The sequence below is a fragment of the Pleurodeles waltl genome, chromosome 6, assembly GCF_031143425.1.
Source record: "Pleurodeles waltl isolate 20211129_DDA chromosome 6, aPleWal1.hap1.20221129, whole genome shotgun sequence".
Lineage (NCBI taxonomy): Eukaryota > Metazoa > Chordata > Amphibia > Caudata > Salamandridae > Pleurodeles > Pleurodeles waltl.
In genome coordinates this window covers 203,922,974-203,938,538 of record NC_090445.1, presented here as the reverse complement: position 1 = coordinate 203,938,538, position 15,565 = coordinate 203,922,974, and the positions used below count along the sequence as shown (strand labels likewise).

Below are 15,565 nucleotides of genomic sequence, written 5' to 3'. Positions count from 1 at the left end.
GGAGGATCTGGCTTCGCAGTTTGGGCTGGACTGTTCCCATGAGGAACAGGGTCAAGACTGATTTGCATATGGTTTGCATATGGTTGGGTCCAACCTGGGGTGGCATGGTGAGCAAAAGAACGTTGGATTAAACCCATCTCTGTGACTGGGGGTGAGTGTTTGCATTATTCAGCACTCCGTCCATCATCCTTTTGTGTTTCTAAAGTTGCCCTAAGTGAGAAAGGGATGCCCAGACGTGGGTCCCTTGCTCACTGTGCCACTGGATTCAAGCTAGCCTGGCTGATGAAGGGTGATATCCTGAAACTGGTCCCAGGATTCTTGTTTCTGGTCCAGGTAGGACCTGGCTTGGCAGTTCAGGCTGGACTGTTCTCATGAGTAACAGGGTCAAGACTGATTTGCATATGGCTGGGTCCAACCTGGGGTGGCATGGTGAGCAAAAGAACGATGGATCAAACCCAGGTCTGTGACTGGGGGTGAGTGTTTGCATTGTTCAGCACTCCGAAGATCCTCCTTTTGTATTACCAATGATCACTTCCTACTTACTGTAGTTGTGAAAAGTTTGAAAAAAATATTATTGACCTTTACTGTCAATATTTTCAATTTCACATATTGAGATGAGTGGAGGAGAATGAACGTTATTCAACAAATGTTGAATCAATAAGATTATGACTTCCGATTATTTCCTTTTTTCTTCAGATAGAAATTCTATTCTTTGGTTTGCACTATAGTCTTTATCCAAAGAATTGGACATTTATTTTTAGATGCTATATCATGAAACATGGAAATACATTAATTATATTTGTTAGGAGCCTAAGCATTCTTTACAAACATGGTCAACATGGGAGGATCCTCCATGGGTAATGGTAAAAGTTTGGACTTTCTGTACTGCAAATTTGTTTGAAAAAATTATAGATCCAATATTGCTAAAGGCAAATAGCCTCTCCCCTAAACATAAAATAAATTAATGTTTTTCTAAAATATTAGGGGGAGAAAACCATAAATTAAATAAGGACATAAGAGTCTTTATCAAACCCCCTATTGCCTCTAGACAATTGCAGCTCCAAAAATTAAGGATAATCAGGTCAAAGTTCAAGAAGGCATTATAAAAGCTAAGGCAGACTACATAAAACATAAATGGATAACAAATCAACACATATGTAAAAAGGGGAATGCAAAAGCTTTTTGAAAGTTTATCAATGGGCTGACTTAGGGTGACCACAGGGTGTACACTGCAAACATCTCAGAATCAGATTTTATGTGACACAATTAAAATAATTGCTCAAACCTAGACCACCTTAGCTATACTTCAATACAACCTCAGCAAGTTATTAAGGGGGCTAAGACAAATGGGGCACCCACCCAAATGGCCTCCTAGCTGCATTATACAAAGTTCAGTCTGAGTTTTGGTCAACCAACTTGTGTATTTTATTTAATAATTGTCGCACTGCCAACTCAATTCCAGACTCTTGGAGAGGTACTATATTTCACTTTATTTTTAAAAGCGGCAAAAGAGACGATCCGACCAATTATCAATATTGAAGCTGTTTTTTTCTAGCCTCTTATTGAAAGACCTTGAGCACTGGGTGTCAGTAAAGTCTCTGGTACCAATTACTCAAACTGACTTTCAAATTAGTACCTGTACCACAACAAACTTAGTGGCCCTGACCGTGGTCATTGAGGCCTCTCTCCATAGTAAGTCCTCAGTTTATGCCTGTTTTGTGGACCTAACGTCTGTGCTCAATAAGGTCTCCTGGCAGCCTTTTTGAGGCAAAATAAGCCAATAGGGAATACACCAGCATTACTTTGCGCAATCCTGCTTTTATATCATAAAACCTGGGTAAGAGTAAAATTAGGATATGGCTTAGTGACCACAAAAAATATTTCTACAAGTGATGGTCTAAAACATACTCCTGTCAATTTTATTTCATACCATCCAAATGCTCCTGACAATTTTATTCACTCTGTTTATTTCAGATCTCAATTGTAGTTTGAATGTAGTAAACTCAGATGCACAGCAGGTAGCCGTACTCCCTTGACTAGTCTTCAGTACGCTGATGATAAAGTCTTACTCAGTAAGACTCTGATAGATCTGCAACACCTGGTAAATACCTTTTCTGCATACACCAGAAGGAATGGGTTGGAAATAAACATCAAGGAAACAAAAGTCATGGGGCCCGATTCACAAAGATAAACTCAGACCAAAAGTCTAGGTTTAGACCAAAAGTGTAAGTTTAGACCTAAAGTCTAACTTTTCCCATAGTGAAGTTAGACTTTTGTTCTAAGTTACACTTTTGATCTGAGTTTAGACTAAAAGTCTACACTTGGACCAAAAGTCTAAATTTACACTTCTGGATCAAGTTTAGACGAAAAGTGTAAAGTTAGACTGATAGTCTAACTTTCCTACGAGTAAAGTTAGACTTTTGCTCTAAGGTTACACTTTTGGTCTAAACTTAGACTTTTGGTCTAAGTTTACCTTTTTGAATCGGGTTCATAGTTTTTGGTAACATACAGAGGAAAAACAACTTCACTTGGTACCTGGACACAAATTGGATATAACTAATAAGTACACATACCTAGGAGTTATTATCGATCGTCAACTTTAATTTACCCCCCACTTTCAAACATTACAACTCCTTCACTCCTTCCCTCAATTCATTCCTAGCCATATTTAATCATTGTAGACTAACCTGAGAGGTCTAACATTGATACCTATTCTCAAGACAATTGAGGCAAGATGTATACCATCACCTAGGTATGCACTACATATAATGCGTGGGCGAGACTCCAAGCTTCTAAAGACACTTCAAGCAAATATCTACAGATGTCTTTTTAGACAGCAACCTAATACCTCTCAGTCACAGATTTGCTTGGAATTTGGCGTAGTAAGTCAAGCTTTGTCGTGTCAGGGCATTTATTAAATTCTGCAAAAAATTAAACAAGCATCTGAACGTTCCTTGGCCTCTCAAATCTGGGCAGAAGTCTAAATTGGTAAAACATAGCTTGTGGGGAGCCTCCATAGCCTCTGCATTGAGCACTTTAGGACTTACTTCGCTATGGGACTCTGCCTTGTCAGGTCCTTCTTTTTAAACAAGTGGTAAACAGATCACTTAGATTTGTTTCTCACCCTCAGGATAAAAATCAATTTGCCAAGAAAGCTTATGTTTCGATGCTTATGAGCTGCATACAACCATAATCTTACTTTAGAACCACGGTTGTTATTACATTAAGTAAAAGTTCATGAGGTTAACGGTGGGTGAGCTTCCCACAAAATAAATTACCCCACTTTGGACGTGCACATGGCCAACACATTCTTGTTGCCTATGTAGATATATAAAAGAATCAGTAACTCACATTTTGTTTGTTTGCCTATATTTCATGGCTGCACATAAACACTTTTTACACACTTTACAAACAAGATCATGGAGGGTAGCTCTGATGCAATGCCTAAGTAGGATCCACCCACAACTTTTGTGTAATATCATGGAATATGAGTGCGCTGGGATGCTACGTCATTGATTTGTATTGACAGTTAATTGAATTATTCATGCAGACAATTTGGTGTGCCTAAATTTGCATATATTGGATTGATGCTTGTCGACACTTTATATATATATCCACTGTAAATGTCCCCAACTTTAAATGATGCACGTCAACTCTTTTGCATAAGCACTTTAATAATTTACAAGTAAGATCATGTAGGGCCACCTCGGTTCAATGTCCAAGTGGGAAGCAGCTGCAATTTCCGCATAATTCTGCTAAAAGTATGGAATATGTGGCCATGAGTTTGCCATTGCATTGAATTGTATTGACAGTCAATCAAAATAGTTATCTGCACAACCTAGCACAGCATATATTTTACAGACAAACTTGCATATACTCCACATTATTTTATATTTGGAGTAATTGTTTGCTATGTATTTATGATCATGTTTTATTGGTTGTTTTGTTAGGTGCAGATGATTTGACTCATAACTGTTTTTAATTGTATTTAGTGTCATGCTGATTGATTTTGTAATTTGTGATGCTGTTTATTAACTGAAAGCAAACTAATAAATTCACTTACTACTTAGAAGTCCTTCAAAGAAGGTCATACATATCTTTGTAAAATATAAAGCACTGTCCCTCAGATGAAGGAAAAGTGTAATATAACCACTGATAAAAGTAGAACTAGGTGAAAAAAAGACAATTTGCTCTATGTGTTGTTGTAGATATGATGCTGTTCTCTTTCCTGCCATCTGGTGTTGGATTCAGAATATTACAAGTTGTTTACTTTGAGAATTTAACTTTGTTGAAACCCACAATGCATCAGCAAGTAGACTCACTCTTGGATTATGTTTTTTTCTGCCACTAGGTTCAGAGCTAAGATTTGGTGCTCAATCTTCACTTTCGCCTAGTGACGGAAAAACTGAATTTTATATGTGTCAGCGAAAACAAATACAGTACGGGAGAACATCGACAGTTACCATGGCGCATCAGACTCTTCTGTCTCTACAAGCTCATATTGTTTGAAATATTATGTTAATATTTTGGTTGGATCCATTCTAGATGTAGGGGTTACCAAGAGGTCTCAGCATCCTTTTCCTGTTTCTGCTTTACTCGCATTGGTACAGGTAAAAAGGTCTTGGAGATCAATTGCATCTGTACAGTGTGGAACAATGGTAAATCTTATACTCAAGAAGCATAGATGCTAGAGTGAAGGGGGAGGTGAAGGAGTACAGGAGAGCTTATTAGCAGGAGGAAGGGTGAAAGGGTTGAAGGAGGTTAACTGGAAGCAAAAAAAAACCTTTAAAAATATGCTAAGCAATAAGAGATGGTGGAGATGGGATGCAGGTAAGGGATTAACTAATAACCCTCCAAAAAAACATCTACCTGTTGAAAATAGTTTATTTTGTAAGATGGGCTTTTACCAGGTTGATTGCATCAAGCTGGTCAAATCCATTGTTAAAGAAATACATTGTCATAAAAGGTTCAACGAATAAGTCTCATTAGAACTTGTTGGTTCAGGGTGATTTTTAATTGGATAAATATACAACTATGTCCTCCACCTCCCTGTGTATAGAAAATATCGGGGGGTATTTATATTTCGCTTTATTAAGCCTTTTATTGTGAACGCCACAAAGTAGGGATATGTGGCCCTGTACTGAAAACAGGGAATGGGGAATGATATGGGAGAAAACAGACACTGGATATCACTCTCTGACTCATCACCTCGTGGCAACTGACATCCGCAGGCCAGGATGTATGCCTAAATCAAATCTAAATCTGTTCTTTAAAATATTTAATCTAATCTGATAGCAAAGGCGATTCGCCTTAAGAATATTTCTGTGCAATCTAGTTTTTGTATTCTTGGAGTAAAGCTGATACTGCTGAAACTGAAATATAACATTATTCAATACAACTTGAATGTTGCATTGTCTTCTGTATTTTAAGGTAACTACCTTCCAGTGTGCGAATATGCACTCTCTGGAGATGGTAGAACAAGTCACTAACTGTTCAGTGTGAGTCTGTAGGTCAATTAACAATCATCAATATTCATTAGCTCGTAGTATCACTAACATATATATGTTCTATATGATAAATGCCTATTGTTCCTTGCACACAATCATATGTACATAGCATGGAAAATTAAAGTTCTAGTATGATAATTCTTCCTGATCCCCAGTCGCGGCTTCTACCAGGAAGGGGTGGGAGGGCTGTGAAGCAGAACGGGTGAGTGCATGAGGTGCGTGGGGGGACAGATAAATAAAAAAAAAGATAAACTTACCTGCCCCTCTGTGATGTGCCACTCCACTCCAGCCGCCTCGTTGTTCTCCCCAACCAATCACAACGCTTCTTTCATGCTGTTATACACCATGAAAGAAGTGCCGCGATTGGCCTGAGTGTGCAGAAATGCCTCTTAGGAGGAGAGTAGGGTAGTGCACTTGGTCGCCACCCAGCTGTAAAATATTGCCAGGTGGAGAGTTTCTAAGTGCCCATGTCAGTTTGGCCAGCCTCAGACTGCTGGCTGAACTGACATGAGCACTTAGAAGTGCACATACCACTCCTCCTCCACTTGATGTAGAGGAGACTGGCTTTGCCCCACCCTACAGAGGTGGAAAAATAAAGGGATAATCAAATTCTTTTATTATCCCTTTATTTTTCTACTTTTCGTCAGTGGGGCGACTCTCCTCCGCCATAGCGGAGGGGCCACCACTGCTGATCCCTTATGAGAAGAATGCCAGAGTTCATGTGCAACAACATTTCTCACAAATTCTGAACTAATAATCACATGTTGAAAATAATTGAACGCTCATATTTCTCACACAGTGACAAGACAGCTGAATAATTCTTGAAATACAAAAATGTCCTCCAGTGTTTTCTATATAATGGACAATAGTTTGCCAAACAGAAAAACACAAATTCAATCTTAAGGTCAAGGTGCAGCAACGCTGTAGCATGATTGCCTAGTGGGGATGTTGTGGAACATGAGGGAAGTTATTATACCAATGATGCAAGATGGCCACCACCACCGCCATCTCCAAACAACATGCAACTTCAAGGATTCGTGGGAATTCTAGTTTTCAAGTCAAGTGCCAGGTAATAGTATGTTCTCCACAGACCCAAAGCCTTTCATCAGTTGACACCAGCATTCAGTGACCACTGACAACCTTTACTTCCTTGTAATGATCTCACCAGGAACGGGGTTGAGGTACTACACCGCACACCCACCAACCTCAGACCAAACAAACACACCTATTCCAACAGTGAAAAAATACAATAATCTAAGATTGAATCTTCATACTGATACATTGTGGGTTTCAGCTACATCCTCGCAAATCATTCTCAAAACTGAAAGTTTATTTTTTGAAGTAAATAACTTGTAATCTTCCACATCTAACACTAGATTGCAGGATAGCGTACAGCATGTAATATCAACATAAAACATAATCACAGAGGCTGTGAACATGCAATGCATGTTTCATCAAAGACTGAGGGCGGAACTAAAAAGTGGAAGAGCAACAACCTCAACATACAAAACTCTCAATTCGTGATCGCCTCCCATTAGGCAATAATGGCACATACAAATTGAGTAATGGCAAAACAGATCTTGAAGTAGCTTAACATGAGTAAGAGAAAGCCGATTTACGTTAGCTGTAACTGAATAAATTAATGCTGGTTTAAAAAATATTTTTCTAGGTAAGAAAAAGTGATGACACATTGGGACAGAAGAAAGCATGAATTTCCAGAGGCCACATTTTAGGGAAACTTAACATTTCAGACAACAGTACAGCCCTTGCACGGGTCATAAGGTTCTGGTTAGATGAGTTAAGAGCCCTATGCACATATGATCCTACCTTTAATCAGTGTTTCAGTCTGAGAAATGCTTTAATAGAAAGTTTCATTGGTTGAATAGGTTCTCGGTCAAGTTTCATATTGAGAGAGAAACAAAATATACGTTTTATTGTTCCGTTTTCACAGTGTTTTGTGAACATGACTGTAGATTCTTCTTGGCCCTCAGCAAGCACAGGTGTGAACCACATTTACCAGCTGGAGAAAAAGGAAAACACAATTTGTGATGAAGAATCCCTCTGAAACGTGTCTGGACTCACCTTACCTGCGCATGTAAGAAATCTTCCTAAAACGGTCAGGCATTTTGATTTGTTGTAATGAGTTCTGTCAAAATTTCATCACAGGTGCACACACGCACAAGGAATCTACATTTATTTTTAAGGCTTTATTTTGAGGAGATTAAATGCAAGAGAATAAATGCAAGAGCATAAATGCAGATATCAAAATAAATGTAATGAGTGTGAAAGCTCACAATGTAAGTACTAAAAAAAATAGATGCATTACATGATGCATTTTTCAATGATCCCTACATGCCTGATCTTTAGAATTAAAGTTTTGCTGTCAAGAGCATTCTGTATTTCAGTGTTACCAACACACATGCATATTTCAACATCATCTATTTTTTCAGTCCACAGCCTGCCCATCTCCAAGACGAGGCCAACATACATGTCTGATGAAAGTTTATTATGAGACGATGGTCATAATACAGCTCTGTGAACATCCTTGTCGCACTCTGTTGTGGTCCTTGAAGTACTGAAGTTTTCCTTATTCAGAGGGCTGTGAACAACTATTCTATACCATCCAAATCATGTATTTTGTGATAAAGAAACCTTGCAACCCATAATTTACTTGTACATTCATATTAATACTCCAAACCGTTCTGCCTTTTCCCAAGCACTACCTATTCAAATGAGTATATGAAACAGACGCATGCTTTCAGAACATATGCAGCAGCGGCTCTGCTATGCCAGATGGGTGTTGCCCCCGCCAGCAGCAGCAGCTGCAAACCTTTTACAATGAAACCAAAATAAACCATGTGTATTATAGTATTATTGTAAAAGGGGTGGGGCCAGGGTGGATGGCACTCCCCCTCAGTGCGCATGTATGTTTGGCCGGCCGTCACGGGCCAGCCAAACACACAAGGGGACTGTGCTCTCTCCAACCCCACACTGTTGCTGGGTTGGAGACAGCAGGCAGAGGCTCCCACACTGCCTCGGAGCGCCCTGTCTGGGCGCTCTGTCTGATCCTAGCGCAGCTTTCATACTGCCAGCTCCATGAAAGCAGCATTAAGATTGGCCCCAGGACAGGATGGGATCCTGTGCCTGCAGTGAGAACAGCAGAGAGAAGTGGCACGGCGAAAGAAGGAAGGTACTTTTTTTGAAAATTATTATTATTATTTGTTCTTTCACACCTCCCCCGCCACACGCCACCACACCCCTTCTCCCCCCCACAAGCCAGGACCTAGTATATGATAAGATATTGTTGCACAATAATGAACGTAACTGTATCAACTATTACAAATGAATGAACACTTACATAGCCTGAGACCTTAATGAGCAACCAAGCAACTACACAACTTAGGTAGGCTCCTAAGAGCTGTGCATGGCAAAATATATTCAATTTGCATATGCTACAATTCCAGCTAGAATGTCAATGATTATCTTGGAACATGTTTTTCTGGCCATTTCCTCTATGTTGCAAACGTATATTGCTCCCATTCAGCAACTGAAAAAAGTCTCTGCCTCACTGGTTCCAGCACTAACTGTGCTATGCGATTCCTCTTTAATGTCGAGAATTAACCCGGTACATTGGAAGGCAGCTGTGGGCACACTATTAAAAAAAAACGCTTGCTAGATCCTAAGGGGATATGCAGTTATAGGCTAATATCACGTTTCCTACTGATGCCAAACTCACTGAAACCTTAGTACATTAGGCAGCTAATAAGCTTTATGCAATCCTTTTTAAAGAAAAAAACCTATTTTTTACTAAAACAAAGCTCAGGGCGTTAAGTACATGCTTTAACCACTGTAGTTCAACATGTCGGTAGTAGTATTCCATGAATTGCCGGCGGTTGTGGCACATCATTGTTCTGTAATTGAGGCGCTTGTACGGCCTTGGTACATGTGTCTAACAGCATTAAAAGTTGGTCCGCTTCCCTCCACCAGAATGTGTATTATTGGTCACAAACCAGCCCCTCATTCTCTCCTTGCAATACACCATGATCCCCAAACTTTCTCCCATTTTTTGGGGCATCCCGGACTTTGATGCACCATTCTCTCATTTCGATAACATAATTCAAGATCTGCCTCCCATTGTTCCCCCGTTGGTGGGGTTGGCTTACCCCAATTTCTTGCTACATTTAGTTTGGCCACTCCAAATGCCAACATCATTGCCTAAATCTCAGAGTATTTAGGCACCGGTTCCTCCCCGGTGATGTGCAGTAGGATCCACTTGTCAGGCATGGGTACTGGAAATCCTAGGATTTGTTGCAATCCTTTTTCTTTTTACACCAAAGTGTGCTTGAAGAGACGTGATTCAAGCTCTCATCATCTTGCGCATGGACTGCTGTTATGCTCTTTTGTTAGGCACGCCAAAACATCTTGTTTTCCGCCTTTAGCTTCTACAGAATGCTGTTGCAAGGATGATCTTCGGGTTAAAAAGAGATACTCCAATTTCCAAACATACGCATAATCTTCCCTGGATACCCGAAGAAATAGATGTGTTTTCAAAGTGTTAGGCCTATGCTGCAAGACAGTGTTGGCAGTAGTCAACAAATATATATATATATATATATATATATATATATATATATATATATATATATATATATATATATATATATGAATTCCATGTTTTCCTTATACACCCCGTTGAGAGAATTAAACATGTTCGCTTAATTGTCACCCCTAGATTCAGGAAAGTCAGATGGGGTTCCCTGGTTAGCAGTCTCACAGCACTCTCACAGCCAGGATCTGGTTAGAGCTACCTGCATAGATTTTGCTACAGCTTTGATAGATATAATCATTATTGTACATCAAGCTCCTCCATTTTCTCCATAGCTGCAGGTAATCCTTGCATTTTGGCTGTATATTAGGGCAGTGTTTTATTAGTTATCAAGCACCTTTATGGAAAACATTGATGCTGTTTTTTAATCCAGTGTTATTCACAGGGAAGATTTTATTATTGTAGTTGCTGTTTTATCTTATATTACCTTACAGCTTTGGTATTCTGGTGCTTGCAGGGGTGAACTGGACTCTGTCTTCACCGAATGAATCGGGAGGGTAGGTGTTGTAATATTGTCGTATTGATGATATAAACCTATGTACTATAGTATGTTAGCCTATTATATAAGCACTATTTTACTTAGTTACATAACTCAAATGTCACATGACTAAATCCTTACAATTATGTATATATTTTACTCTTACTAGTAAAGTGGTGCGCTCCTATTCTCTCCTTTAGAATGTTGGCTAATGGTACGACCTGGAGTGCACCTTAGGATGTTGATGAGGAGAGTGGAGTGGGAGAAAAGAAGCTGTAAGTAGAGGAGGTGTTGTGCAAGGAGTCTGTTCAATAAACTTGTCAACTACTTCATCTGATTGCAAGTTATTACAGTAGGACTCCGTAGATTGAAGATACACTGTTGTTGGCCATGTTCAGTGCCACAGCAGTTATCCCGCAGAGCAGGCATCATCATGGTCAGTGCTCTAGCTCCCAATCCTTGCCCAGCTGTGCACTGGGGCACGGACACGCAGCATATGCATGCAGTGGGTGTGCCGCTGACTCACCAAAAGTGACCCAAAGGCAAGCCCATCTGTGCCCATCTGTGCTCGGCGGGACCAGGGGCCAGGAAACCTTTCTGTGAAAACACAGGAAGGATCAACTTTTTAGCTGAACAACTACACTCACTTAACCACATGGAGAATGAGACATGTATTATTGTTTGTTTGGGGAACATGACTTGTGGGACATGCAACAAGAATATAGCCAACTGCAATGGTAGCAATCTTAGTCTAGAGAGAGAAGGAGGGAAAGGCAATATGGCCAGTTTTACTTGGTCAGCTGCTGGTCATTGCCCAAGTGTTATGTGGAATTATTCTCTTTTTTTAGAGGACAATAAACTGAGAGCCATGTTCCTTGCAGAGACATGGCTCCCAGAGGACTCATCGGCAGATATTGCAACAAGGCTATGCAATTGTCAGGGGCGACATGGAAGGACACAAAAGAGGAGGGGGAGTAGAGAATATTTGAGAAGAGGAACTATTAATCAAAGCTGACCCTGTACTTCAACATGGGTGTGAAAGCTTAGCTTTTGCACTAGAATTATCCGCGACCTTTACCTTTCCGGGACTACTCATAAATCTTACCTGGGCCTCATTAATCAGTTTGTAATACTCCTTCCTGGTATTGTGGCACATCACAGTTTAAGGTCACCCAATTTTACTGTCTAAGGTGACTTAGAAAATGTAAACCTTGAAGCTTCAAAAAACTTCATAATGGACCTTGAGGCAGTTCAACTAACACTTTGAAACTCCGCTCCTACCCATAAGCATGGCCGCCTACTAGACCCAATATTTTCTAACACAACTGAGCTAACGGCAAGTCATTCTATAGCCATCTTATGGTAAGATCATAAATTAATTCCTTTCCAGGTACGGTTTGAAAACACAAGCGTGGTACCTCACTAACCCATATTTAGACAGAACTGGTCAAACATTGACAGTGGGGAGTGATAAAATAAACCTATGATTTCTACACCTGTATTGGCGGGAGATATGGCCAACAGATACAGGAACTTTGAGTCATAGATAGTAAATGCCACAAATATCCTTGCTCTGTTGAGGCAACAGAAACCCAAATGTCTCAGGGGAAGGGTGCCATGGTTTTCATCAAAGCTTGTAGAACCTAGAAAAGAATGTAAATATTTTTTATTACGTCATTAGAGTGGCAAGAGTAAGCTATTTTGCTGCAAACTCACCTAAAGTGCTGTTTATTCTGGTGCGTAATGTACTGAATCCAGTAAAAACTACATCTACCCCCGTCCTTCCGACTCCAGATGTAATATGAAAGCCAGGTTCTTTTTGGACAAAGTTAATGGCATCCTCCTCACATTTTGAGATTTGGAAGATTTAGGCAGCTCCCCACATTGGAGACATGATCAATGAAGCAAGTTTCTAGATATCACACATGAAGATACCTTTGAGATTCTTAAATCTTTAAAGTCAGGCCCTCCTTTGGACTCAGCCCCCTTGAGGTTATGCTCAAAGGTGGAAAGCCAGCGATAACTAAGCTAACAGATTTGTTCAATGTCTCACTTAAAACTGGAATTGCCCCCGCCAACTTGGAAACATGCCATTGTCGACCCTCTGCAGAGCCCACAAAATGTGAAAATGATTGCCAAATGTCCCTCCTCCCGGAGGCTAGCAACATTCTAGAACAATTTGTTAATAGAAACCTCTCCCATTACCTTGAAACCAATGATATTTTAAATCCCTCACAAATTGGCTTTAGACCAGGCAGCAGCACAGAAACAGCATTGCTGGGTGTTACTGAAGAATTCAAGCCATTCTGGATGATGGTGAGACAGCTGTCCTAATGCTGTTGGATTTGAGTGCTGCATTTTACACTGTGTCCCACCCAATGCTGGTAAGTAGGTTAGGAGGGGTGAGGATAGGAGGAAGAGTTTTAAAATGGATTACCTCGTTCTTCCAGAATAGAACCTTCCAAGTATGTGAGGCAGCTTCATTCTCGGAGAGTTACTCATTGGGATGCAGGGTACCACAAGGGTTCTCCTTGATTCCCACATTGTTCAATATGTATGTCCGTCCACTGCCAGAAATGATAAAGCCCCATAGTATTTCCTCAGTATCCTTTGCGGATGACACCCAGATTATCTTCCCCCTTTCTCAACAAATGAGTGGAGCCTCCAATCAGCTCAATAATGGCTTACAAAAGTTGTATACTCTATGACATCTAGCAGTCTTAAACTCAATGGGGAGAAAACAGAGATCATGGTGGTAGGAAATACTCCTGCCAGGTGGATGGAGCTAACCTGGTCAGTTTCAATGGTTCAGCAATTCATACCCAGAGAGGAGGTCAAGAGCCTAGGCTTTTAGTTAGCTCTCAATGGTGACACAGACAAAAAAGTCTAGCCGCAACCTGTTTTAGCCTATTAAGGTCATTTAGAAAGCTTCTGAGATGGTTACCTGAACCATCTCATAGAGCAGTAGTGAAAGGTTTAGTCCTCACATGTCCAGACTATGAGAATTCCCTCTACTTGGGCAGGCCCAAGACTGTCGTACACAGACTCCAAGCCATCCAACATGGCGCTACGCATACATTACTGAAAAAAAACAGATATCAGTCCGTAACCAAGGCTCTGATAAACTTGTACTGGCTCCCAATAGTCAAGAGAAATCAATTTAAGACCCTGTATGTTGCACACCGCATTATGTACAAGAAAGGCCCGAAGCTAATCCATAGACTACTTACCATCTATAATCCTATGAGAACACTGTGCTCTACTGACCAGCAACTTTTCACAGTACTCAAAATAAAGAGTTCTAGGAGTGGACGATGCTCGTTTGTGTATCTGGCCCCAAAACTTTGGAATTCCCTTCCTTTACAAATAAAGAAAACAGAGTCAGAACTTCAATTTCGCAAGCTACTAAAAACTGCCCATTTAACTAAATCGCTGGACGGGAAGGATAGCTGTATGCCATTACAGTGATGGGATGCTCAATAGAATAGAATTTTCACAAAGGGATTAATCCAAATTGACATCCACCTGAGACCGAGTGCCCCGTCTATTCCTGCCTTTTATTTATTTATTTATTTATTTATTTATTATACATTTACTTAATAATACTTATATTGTTTCCCTTGAATGCTTGAATGTGCCGACAGCAGGGATTCTTCGTAGACAGAGCAGTACAAAGCACAGACTACTTAGTCATTGCTGTTGTTAAAAAAGGAGAACCAAATAAAGTTAAATCTCTGTATCACCCTTGATAATTGGCACATTCCTGAAGGAAACACCATTTCCCAGCATCTTGCTGTTTGAGTGTGCTGAGTTTTACCTGGCAGAGCCAAACATTTCTGGACTAAAATGATGCCTGCCAGCTGTAAGTCCCCTGTTGTTGGTACAGGACTGTTGAGCAAATGGCTTTAGAGATGCAAAAGTATCACCTATCCCAGTTTTACAAGCCCTTTGGAGCAAATTTACACCTGCTCCAAAGCTGACCAGTGAACAGAGACTCCAGCATCTTTACACCTGGATTAAGAGGAGGTCCCGGCATCACCACCACAGTGACCCAAAACCACTACCATCTCACACTCCCAAGGCCATCCAAGGGGCCGGGTCTGATCTGGAGCTTTGTATGGAGCTCTCGCCAGCTAACACCAGGCTCAGAAGGAATCACTAGAGGTGATCACTGGGAAGCTCATAGGATATTCTGTCTAGAAGAAGGAGTCCAGACATTAGGTTAGCTAACCATCCGTTCCTCACTGCAAGCCCCAAAGACACCAAGGATTGGGAGTGAGAACAATGCAACTGACATTAAAGGAAGAGATCCATATGCTTCACAGCGAAGATGATGCCTGGAAGGGAAGGGTGTCTGATCATGGAAGTAGTGAGGGAATCGGCACTCAAATGACATCATCAGGAATGTTACTTTAACCGTGACCCTGCTTTAATGACTACCCAGGTGGCCTTGGCCTGAAGGGAGTGCCCATGAGCTCGAGAGCCTTGCTGCTCTACCACAAAGTACCAACTGCAGCAACAATCTGGTGCCCAGACATCCAGGCAGAATCACCTGGTAAAGAGTACCTAAGGAATTTCTTTCTTACATTTCCTCGCAGTACATTGTGTGAATCTTACACACATCAGGAAAAATAAAGCTGTGTCTGACACCTACAGCATGCTATGGTGGGCACAAGATATGAGTAAGAAGGGGACGCACTCCCTGCACTGTAAGCATAAGGTTTGCGTGTTTGTAGGCACGTTAGTATGCATGTAAGTCATGGAGTTTTTTTATGGTGACCACCACTACATGCTCTCGTGTCTAGCAATGTCTCTGCCGCTGGATTATGCTTTACTATCAAGACAGGGCAAGAAATTACGTTGTTTGTGAATCATACAATTTTGATGTGCCACTCTCAATACATCCAATTAATTAGAAATAAAATAGTCATCGCAAAGCATTTCTTCAACTTCTAGCAATTTTTTCAAAGCACG

General features: G+C 40.6%; 1 long non-coding RNA gene across 1 annotated transcript in view; it reads left to right on the top strand.

Annotated features, from left to right (window-relative positions):
- The window catches only part of LOC138301901 (uncharacterized), a 47,365-nt gene extending 42,021 nt beyond the window's left edge, over positions 1 to 5,344 (top strand). Inside the window, exon 4 of the long non-coding RNA XR_011205149.1 lies at positions 4,352 to 5,344. This is a non-coding gene — a long non-coding RNA (uncharacterized lncRNA). The remainder of the gene's footprint in view (positions 1 to 4,351) is intronic.
- The last annotated feature ends 10,221 nt before the right edge of the window (positions 5,345 to 15,565 follow it).